The 11,125-nt window shown below is 36.7% G+C and overlaps 1 long non-coding RNA gene across 1 annotated transcript; it reads right to left on the reverse strand.

Moving 5' to 3' along the window:
- Nucleotides 1-250: 250 nt before the first annotated feature.
- Nucleotides 251-857, reverse strand: LOC132098905 (uncharacterized). Its single transcript, XR_009422993.1, has 2 exons — nt 751-857; nt 251-585 (listed from the first exon to the last, which is right to left on the reverse strand). It is a non-coding gene; the product is annotated as an uncharacterized LOC132098905 (long non-coding RNA).
- Between the last annotated feature and the right edge of the window lie 10,268 nt (nt 858-11,125).

Here is an 11,125-nt window from a genome sequence, read left to right on the forward strand (position 1 = left end):
ACAAGGTTGTGATGGTAATATGGGTTCAAATCTGACTCTTGCATACATTAAGTTGTTGTCATTATATTCAGCAAAGTGTCCTAAATGCCATTTTTTGATGTGAAAGCCACAATGGTACAGTGGCTGAATACACGTTATTTGTGGCCAAGGTTGCAATGAAATTATGGGTTCAAATCCCACTCTTGCATAGGCTAAATTGATTATGATGTCATTATATCCAACAAAGTGCCCCAAATGCCACCCCTCAGCATGAAAGCTGTGATGGTGCAGTGGCAAAACACATGTTAGTTATGGACATGGTTGCGATGGAGTCATGGCTTCAAACCCTGGCTCAGTGTTAGCTTGTAACTTTAATTGGTTTATTGTAAAATCCCAAGTGACATACATGTAAATCGTGAAATATAAATTCCTGCACATGTTCTCACAAGAGATCTGTGGCTCAGTGGTAAGAGCACTGCCTCATGGTTCAGAGGTTGCTGGTTTGAGTCCAGACAGATCTCTGCGATATGAGTGAGAAGGTGTGGGGGATCGTGGGGTCCCCCCCTGAGCTCCAGCACGATGTCCAGAAGGGGTTATGCTTTTGGCCTAAAAAAATAAAATTTGCTATAAAAATTTTAATGCCTCGTCCCTTCCCCTCCTGCTTAGGTTACCATAATTTGCTTTCCAAAGAAGTGCTCCTTCAGAAAGAAAATGATAGTAACCTACAAATTCAAAAGCCAACAACACACACTGAAATGTTATAAGCGTTACCTGTGCATCAGCAGATGTCCATCTTTACAGTCATTGTCTGTCCACATGTCCAGAGCTCTGTTTCTGTTGGCTGGGTATAACAGTCCAAACATGTCTCATATTCTGCAGGGGAAGACATAAACACAGATGTTACTTCATATTGTACTTGTAGGAACTCTACCACTCTCAAACGGTATACTAATGTTTTTGAGGTCTGTTTGCTTGCTTTAACTCCACATTGGATTGGTCAGTATTTCGATTTGGTTTGTTTGACCAGGCTGCTATAGTGGATGTTAAGTACGATACACAATTATCTCACTTCCTCAGGCATTTGGATTACTCCATTCCATTCTGTCTCCTAACATTCCTCCATGTGCCTAAAGGACTGTGGGAAATCTGATAAGAATACATGTCAGACTGGCTGAGGTTTTCTGCCCTGAGATAGCACCTGTTTTCTGAGACTGCAGCATCCTGTTGTGCTGCAAGGCTAGACTGAGCTGATGTGTTCATATATGGTTAGGCTTTTCATTCAAACTCTAACTGAAAGTGATGGCTTTCCTTTCTTCTGTGCCTGTGGTAATGACAAAAGTGTTTATAGCGTTTTCAGACAGTCACAGATATGTTTAGATGTGTGAAATGTTCCAATCTGCTAAGAGCTCTTTGTTTTTTCTTGCCTTTTGTATGTGTTGTGTCAGAATGCTGGGAGACATACGCATATCACTTAGTGCGCCAGTGAAAGATTAGAGAGGCAGTCATTCAGTTTCAGTGAACTCAGCTAGAATTCTACACTACTGTGCAAAACATTTGGGGGTTGTAAGATTTTTTTTTTTTGAAAGGCTGCTTTTATTGATTAAAAAATACATAAAACAACAATACTGTGAAATAATATTACAATCTAAACAGCTGTTTTCATTTTTATTTACAAAACTGAACTTTCAGCAGCCATTAAGGAAGTCTTTAGTGTCACATAATCATTCACAAATCATTTGAATATTCTGATTTAAATTACTTTTTCAAATATTGATTACTAATTTCAAATAATTAATTACTAATTAATTTACTGATTTATAACTGTAATTTTACCTAATTTGAATTGAATGCAGATAAAAATATCATCTTGTGACTTTTTGTGAGAGATTCACTGAATCACTTAATCAGCCAATTAATTCAAAACACTGATTCATTCAATGCAATAAGTGATTTATTTTAGAGAATGAGTTTGGAGACTGGCTAAATATTAACTTAAATTCCCTTGTCATTTGAGGTGTAATATAAGGCTAAAAACACATGGGGATATGTAAGTAAATGTCTATAATTCTGCGATTGGAGTGATTGGGCTGAGAGGATCCAGTTTTGGCAGCTATGCTCTATTATGAATTCTCTTTGACTGATTTTGTGTTCTCATTGGTTTGTTGGCATGTGTTTGATTTCATGTGCAAGAAAGATGTCTGTGAATTGCTCATCCAAGTCTATAAATGTGCTGTTGTTGGCGATCTCAATTACTGAAAACATTTACTTGACTAAATCAAATAAAAGAGTATTCTCAAGCAAAAAGTAACTGTTGTGGGTCTAGCCATTTACACTCCAACACTTTACACACAGGTCTCTTTTGACATTGGCTTGTCAGGTGCTCTGTCCCATCCATTGCTATGTCAATCATATAATTTCAGGAGTAACTCGCAGAACTATTTAGCAGATTCACTTCTGTGATTTAAATGTGTTTGTCACTTCTGAGACTTTGCATTATAGGTGGACGCTGGACATGGAGATCTCAGAAACATGACAAATTAGCTTTTCTTCAAATTGTGAATGGATTGTTTGCAGAAAAATGCTACCAACAGACATGCCTGTGACTGGCTACAGTACTCAACTCTGGTAAAACACATTGCAAATAGAAACTTTTGGCTTCTTTTATCGAATGTAGAAAAAGGCTTACTATTTTTTGGAAACTGATATGATGTTAAAGATCAAAAGAACAGCATTCATTTTAGATATAAACCTTGTGTTACATCTTTAAAAATCTTTACTGTAAGTATTGATTTAAAAAAAATGTTACCGACCCAAATTGATTTACTGGCAATCATTTCATAATTCTACCTAGGAATGTCTAGTTACCAGCAAGAAGACCCTAACAACGCCTAGAACGGACTGTCATTAACAAGTAAACAAATGCCAGTCTGAGCTATGTACTGCACACAACAGCGACTCACCTGTAAGTAGCCTACGTTTCCGCTTAAAGCTTGCCCACTTGCATGCATTATAAAGCAGTAAGGATGGTTAAAACATCTATTTCTACGATAAAACGTCTTTAAAAGGACTTCGTTTGGTTCTTAGCTTTTGTTCTGAATCTGAAGATCGGATTCGGTGTTTTTGCTCTATGACAGTGTTTCTTGCGCTGCTGTCAACGCGGGCGCACCTCTGCGGCAGACGCATGCCACAACAACTTTGCAGTTCAAATACGGCATATATCCGCGAAATAATGTCAGGAAAACACATATTTCTATTGAGTTGTCATTGTTTATTTCACTCTGATTATCTGTGTTTCCGCGTTTTCAGAGACTCTTTCTGCAGTTGATATCGTTACGTCAGTATAGGAGTCGTCACGCGAGACATTATATGATTACTTTCTATGTTTTATTATCTTTCATTTTTACTATATTTTTGTAATCACACACACACACAGTTTACACCATTTATGTATTATTATTATCATTATTTTTACTAAATCAGAAATATATATATATATATATATATATATATAATTATTATTATTTGAGACCTGTTAACCACTAAACCAACAGGTCTTTGGTGTCTTTTTGACAGGTTTGGTGACTTTTTTTTTTTTTTTAGGAAGATTCAAGCATCAATGCTCTTTCTTTATATTAGGAAACTATAAAGGGGTCATATGATGTTGCTAAAAAGAGCATTCTTTTCTGTATTTGGTTTAATGCAATGTGTTTATGCAGTTTAAGCTTAAAAAAAACAAATTATTTTCCACATAATGTACATTATTGTTTCTCCTCTATGCCCCGCCTTCTGAAACGTGTAGATTGTTACAAAGCACATCATTCTGAAAAGTGAGGTGTATGCTGATTGGCCAGCTATCTAGTGCGTTGCGATTGGTTGAATACCTCAAGCGTGTGACAGAAATGTTACACCACTTACCATACTATGATGGCGTCTCCCGGCACGATGAAACAAAACCAATAAAAACATTACAAATGAGGCATTTGCTGCATCCAGTGGGGACATAAGTGCTGATTATAATGGCTTATACTGTCTTTTACACGTTGCGTTGAATATCGTGTTGCGCAAACAAGCATTACTCTGCACTGCTCAAAACTCGTGTATGAATCATCAGTGGCATAGTCTTTAAATATGTAAACGTACTTACAGGCTGTGAGTCAGAAGCTCCAGGCTGTCCTTGCAAAGTTGGAATTTCCCCACTTTATAGAAACTGCCTTTGTGCACAGTAGCATTGCAGGCTACTGGTTCAGGAAACAGACCTCATCCTCCGTAAATTGCACTTCAAACATCTGAATATTTGGGTTGAACTGTTCTGGAACAGTGTTGTAAATACAACTTAACCACTGATTTCTATTTGTGTCGTCTTTTGGAAGGCCAAACAAAGTACTTTAGCTTTCACAACGAAACACACAACGACTCCACAACATGGCACTGGCGACAACAGCGAGAATAAAAGTTATGCCTTCTTTCTTTGTGTGAACATTTGGGCAGCGTTATGCAAATCTTCCCACATCATAGACATGTGGGGGCATGTTTGAATAAGCCATTTTAGCAAGGCGTGGCTGACTCTTAACTTTTTATGAAGAATAACTCTTTGGATTTTAGATTTTAGTCTTTGCAATTTTACAGATCTTCTTCATGCACCAAGAGCTTGAAACACTCCAAAGAGAAAGGAAAAATCATATGACCCCTTTAAATGTTACAGGATTTGAATCAAGATGTTTCCATTGGAAGGCAACTGAATTGCCAGACTGTTGTTTGTATTTGTAGAAGTAAAAATGTTTGACCTTAGTCTAGGTTAAAAAGAGAGGTTTACAACCATTGGATTTGAACCCAGACTTGTGTTATGCATTTATTTTTTTATTTTTTGGTCAAACCATCACACCAGCTGGCCTTTCACAAGCAAAAATCTATTTTTGGGGTGACAAGCCTCTATGTTTTGTTATATATAGAAGAAACTTCAAAAATGACTGAATTTGACACAAGCCTTTATTGTTGGAAGGCAAACGATTACCCTTTATGTCACTGAATCGCTCAGTTGTTTTTGTTCGTTTAAAGTATGGTAATAAAAATAAAATAAAATGACTAAAGCTAATTTGTGGGATTTGCATCTGTGCTTGTGTTGTAGTTGCCTTTGTCAAATACCTTGTGTTAATCTCCATTCCAACAGGATTTTATGAAACTGGTGCTTTTTTGGGGGAAAAACTCTATACTTTATAAAAAGGCTTTAAATGTTATGGAATTTGTTATCATGTGCACCACTGAATCATTAATTAATGGCTTCTACTTGTACAAATGTATGTGTTTCTGTCATATGCAAATAAACTGACATTCACCACTGATAAACTACTACTAAATATTGTAGAAACAATTTTCTGTAAAGTTGCTTTGCAATGATTTGTACAGTAAAAAGTGCTATACAAATAAACTTGAATTGAAAGGATAAAATAATGTTATTTGTAGGATTTGAACCCACACTTGTATTATAGTTTTGTCTATTAACAACCTGCTGTTAACCATCACACCAACTGAACTTCCTGACACAAAAAATGGGATACAAACCGAAGCCTGAATGATTTGTTTTATATAAAATATACTTTAAAAGTTATTAGTTAACAGAATTTAAAAGAAGCCTTTAAACCTTTGTGCCAGTGAATGGTTCAGCAGGTAGTTGTACTTGTGCATGAAAATTGGCTATAGTAAAAAGATATTTTGCTAGATTTGAATCCATGCTTGTGTAGATATGTTGTTTGACAAAGACCTGTTGTTAACCACCACACCAACTGGCCTCTCATAAAAAGCTAAGGTAGTTTCATGGTGTAATGTTTAATAAGACGATATGCATACATAATACTGAATGAGTTGAACTCATCTAAAATTCCCATTCTAGCTGAGACTGAAGATGAGTTGGACAAAACTTACCTGGTCTACCTGGTCCAAAAATCATGTCTTACAACAGTATACAAAATATAAGTCAGTGTCCTGGGGCCTGTTTCACTAAGGAGGTTCAACCAACTCCGAGTTTAAACTTGAACTCTGAGTTGACTTACCCTGAGATGGGAAACTATGAGTTTTCGGTTACAGAACAGCTGAAATGAGTTGGTTTAATCAACTCTAAATTGACTGACTCTGAGTTAAGCGCATGCAGCACTACTATAAAAAGCCATTATCAATGGAGTGCCGATATTACGATTCACCATGGCAACAGCTCCCGCCAAAAATCCATCTGCATACTTCAGACTCGATACAAATGTAATTCTTATCAGTGTTATAATATCACAGGTGAAAACTGGCAGAACATTAGATTAATGAATTAATAGCTAATCATTTTACGGTATCTCATGGGCAAAAAAATATATATAAGATAATCATATTAATAATAATATTTTAAGTGTATTTTTCTTATTTTACAAATGATCTGCCAATAGAGTAAGAAAAATAAGGCAGTGGCTATTTACACTAAGTGGAATTAACATACTTTCTTAGCGATAGATCCTATTTACAGTAGACTAAGTGCAAGTAGCTCTAGATGCTATTTACAGAAAAAATGTACAGTGAAAATCGTGATATATTCTTGTGGCAGGGGAGGTGTGGTTTAGCGAGGTCTGCGACGGGAGAGAGAGTGAGGAGATCAGCGGTGGTAAGTGAGTTAAGTGAGAGACAAGTGACACCTGCTTCTCATTGCAGTGATTGGCGTGGGGAAGCAGTATTTAAGCCAGCTGGGAACCCGAGACAAAGGAGAGACCTGAGGACTCGTGGGAGGAAACGACCGACAGAAAGCGAGAGCCTGAAAGTGTCAATGTTATGATTTATGCGCATGTGGCGCGGCTTTGTTTTTCGTTCTTTTGATTCAGCATAATAAAGTTCCCACGAGCCTCAGTACGCCGACCCTGGTCTCCTTCCTTCTCTGCCATACGAACTTTATCACAATTCTATTTACCATGTAAAAGTAGCAGTTATTTGCAACAGACTAAGTGTAAATAATAATTAGATGCTAGTTATACTTTATACTGGCAGATACATTTGCACCTCAGTATTGTGATACATTAACAGGATGCAATAATAACATTGTAAATGATTATAATTATTACAATTATAAATAGTTGTATCATTATTAAACACTCATTAGACACTTTACTTTCACTTTTAGAACATTTTGTTCATTTTTATTGAAAATAAATTCTAATGTGACATGTGATGGGAAAAGTGAGAAGAATGAGCTTGGCAAAAGCCTGACTCTAACCCAATCAATCGCGTTACAAGCTAGTTTCCGTGCCAAAAACATTAGTGCCTAGTGCCTACACCACTGAAGCCGTTATTCACATTTGTCATATTTAACCTTATGTGTCGATGGAGGGCGGAGCTACAGTAGATTTGCACTTAGTAATAGACACTCAGAATAAGGTTTATCATTTGCATTAAGATTATTTTTATTACCACACAGGCATATAATTTTTCTTAAGTAAAATGCACTTAATTTAGATCCCCCCCAGGAAACAAGACAACATTTCTTATATCATTTTCTTATATAGAAAACAATCTTTATTTTATAATTTTTTTTGATTATATTTGTACTTGGGCAAAAAAAAAGAAGAAATAAACACTTAGTAAGAAGAGCATTTTTCCAGCGTGCATTAATAAAGTGTTTAAAAAGGGAGAGGAGACCGAAATAAACTCTGGGTTTATCGAAGAAAACCTGCTCCCAACCAGGTTAGGTTCATAGTGTAAGTTACCATGGTAACTGACTCTGAGTGTAAGTTACCTCTCTTTCAGAAACGGGCTTGACTTACCCTGCTTTCTCAGGTTTGACAAACCTCCCATTCTGAAACAGAAAACCTAGAGTTTCCCTCATTTCTGGGAAAACATACTCAGAGTTTTCACTTAACCTCCTTTGTGAAACGGGCCCCTGATGGGTGATGGCACCTAAGTCTCTGTCATCTTGAAGACAAGGATCTTCTAGCTGAGCCTCACTTCACAACACCATATTTTGAATTTTAAAAGATTAAACTGAACTTTCAAGAGCGCCACCTTGAGATGCAAATGAAATAATTCATTAAGCTGTTTAAATTCAGCATGATCCTTCATTTTTCAAATACAAACACAAAGATTGTGACACCATAATACATTAATTAATGATTAACCTCACGTGACAACACAAAGGCAACAACAACAACTTCAATCAGTGCAAATAGTGCAGCAAAGATTAAAACAATGAATGACGAGGAAGTAATTTGCATGATTTATTCATACTCTAGTGCATTCTGGGAAACAGTCCAACCTACCTTTTCGCAGCAGCAAACAAGACTTGACTATTCCATAAGTCCAGCTGCAAAACAGCTCTCTTCAGGTGTATTACTTGATCAAGGGCAACCTAAAACAGTGTCATGACAATTGGCCAATGTCTAAATAAATAAATTAACCTTCAAACTTCAAGCTTCTAAAATTGTCAAATTAATTTCGGCGTTTGTTTTGACAGACTTTACCCATCTAGTTGAATGAGTGGCTTGTCTTCAAGCCTTGCTGAAGTTGATAGTTGTGGTGCTTTTTTGTTTCCCTTTTTGTATATCTAGCCATCTAAATGACCAATAGAGAAAGCCAGCCATTTTTTCTCAGTATCAGACCCTATTTTACCACGAAAATCGATTGATTTTGTCCAGCTATTAATCATTTAAAGTATTATTCAATGACAACTGGTGGAAGGTCTTTGCCTCCCGTGACAGGATTGATTGATGTGTTTTGAAGCCAATAGGAGGTACAATGCCAAACTTTTTAACTTGATAGTAAATGTCAGATCGAACATTAGCCTCGTGGAAAGCTAATAGTCAGAGATGTGCATTTTTATTGTGAAATTTATCCTCTCATGAAGATAAATGGAAATTTTTATCATAGCAGACATTCAAGACTCATTATATCAATTGCTCTCGTGAATTGTAATGTCTAGTCATGAAAAAGGTTTTCTGTGTTTTCCTGCTTAGATCTAATGAGATTTCCAGAGGGTTACTGCTAAAATCTTAATTCACATTCTGTCTGTTTTTATAGTTTTAAGGTCCTCAAAGCAGTGGAAGTTTATATTATAGACTGTTCAGCATTCTACAGTAGTGCTCTTACCATTTCTGCATCATATACATGTAGTTAGTATACTGTGCATAATATATGCCAGTTTTTCACAGAATACTGAAATGACTGGCTACATTTGTCAAAAAAGTTTACAACAGTCCATTTTTTATTATTTTTTTGTTCAAATGTAGTCAGCTGGTCATTATGGCAGCGCAAACTTCAACAGTGTAACCAGTGTGACCAATCAGAATCAAGTATTCTAATCATTTTAATGCACATTCAGGTAATCATCCAATCAGTGCAAGAGAAAGTCAGTGTATATATAGCAAATTCTCACCTCTATCATCTGCAGCATGCCAGCACGCCAAATGCGCATAAATTAGATATTTAGATTTAATGTACTTGTGAAATCATGAATATGCTCATGTTGTTCCAAACTAGTGTGTAATTGTATTCTGTGGAACATTAAAGTATAACTTTAGTGAACTGTTCTTTTAACTGTAACATAACATTTTCTTATTGACTTCCTGAAGTTCTTACTGTGCCTTGACCTCTTACCCATCACGGTGTGACGGCACCATTAGCAGAACAGATAAAATGCAGACAACTTGCCACAATGATGTACTTTTAACGCAGAGGGATGTGAAGGAAGTGTACTTTTCATGAAGGGCACTGCTGTTGATTTGTTTTCATGCCAGCCTTCTCCACAGAGTCTATGTGAACGATGACTTCTCCATATGGGCAGATAAATTGAAATGAGCTCCAACAAAATATGGTGTTTCAAACTTTCATGGATGCACCTATCTGTTTCACAGCGGCCATGTGCCAACCATCTCTGCATTTTAATCTCACACCCAGTGGGTGGAAGGAAACTTTACAGTACAGATGAAATATGAGCAGTGCAGGGTTGTGGGAGCTACGGAGATGTAGCATATTTTATTTTAATTAGTGGAGATGGGACAAACTTTGCACTTCTAGCTGGGTTGCTGTGACTTACGGGAAATTGAATCCTCATCCATAGAAGTTTATTTGCTGGATCACACAATTCATCAGACACACAATCACCTCTATATGCGTCCTCTCAAAGCTGTCCAGAACTGTCTGTTAAACTCATTTGTGAAGTATTGATTAAACGTATGAAATTTGAATAAATGAGTCATAGCATCTGTATTGAGCTTTTGTAGACACCCAAAGCACTTTACATGCAAATGAGACTCACCTCACCAGCACTGCCCACATCACAAACACATGAATATGGATGAGCAGACAATTTTAAGATACACAAAGCCCGTCTCAGGTAGATGCAGAAATCCTACAGTGTTGTGCACCATACAGCTATGGGTGGAGTAGTGGTCTTGTAGAAGCATGGTGAAATCTCGCTAGAAGGTGTACAAGAGGCAGTGAACCTTTGTAATCACCTGAAATATGTCTGCATTGATATTTAAATGTATATTGTTGTTGCTTTTCATTATAAAATATTGCTCATTCTTCCCAGTGCACATCGGATATTCCCAAAGGACCGTAACAAAGATGTGACGTTAATGTCTGTCAGCTTTTCTGATATTAATCAATGGCATGAAAATGAATGCACAGTCAGTTGTTGATGTTTGAGATGGCTTTATTCAGACAGGGAAAGCAGTGCTAGACACAGGTGATGGGCATCTTTCCACTGTTTGACTGAAGCGATGGGGATGGAATTGAATTACAGCAGTGTCCATATTGGAGAAAAGAGTCACCAGACAGATTGAGAACATATGTTTGACAAAAATACAGGTAGCCAGTTGCAATCAAGAGATGTTGTGCTTTCATGTATAGAAATGCTAGTTCTCTACTGAATCCAATAGTCCGTTTTTTCCACATGATGGATGCACTCTTTGTGAGAATCCTTGTTAGATCTTACTACACAACAAAACAGTAATTAGATTATTAAACAGCCAATTCTGTTGGAGACATGCAAACATAATAATGCCACCAGAACTTGAACACGGTCTGTGCCACAATCAATTTTTCCTCATATGAAACATTCATTTGCCAGAGCGTCACGCATTTACTAAAAAAAATTAAGCATCGCTGCACACACAATGAAATCAAT

Source organism: Carassius carassius, chromosome 22, assembly GCF_963082965.1.
Source record: "Carassius carassius chromosome 22, fCarCar2.1, whole genome shotgun sequence".
NCBI lineage: Eukaryota > Metazoa > Chordata > Actinopteri > Cypriniformes > Cyprinidae > Carassius > Carassius carassius.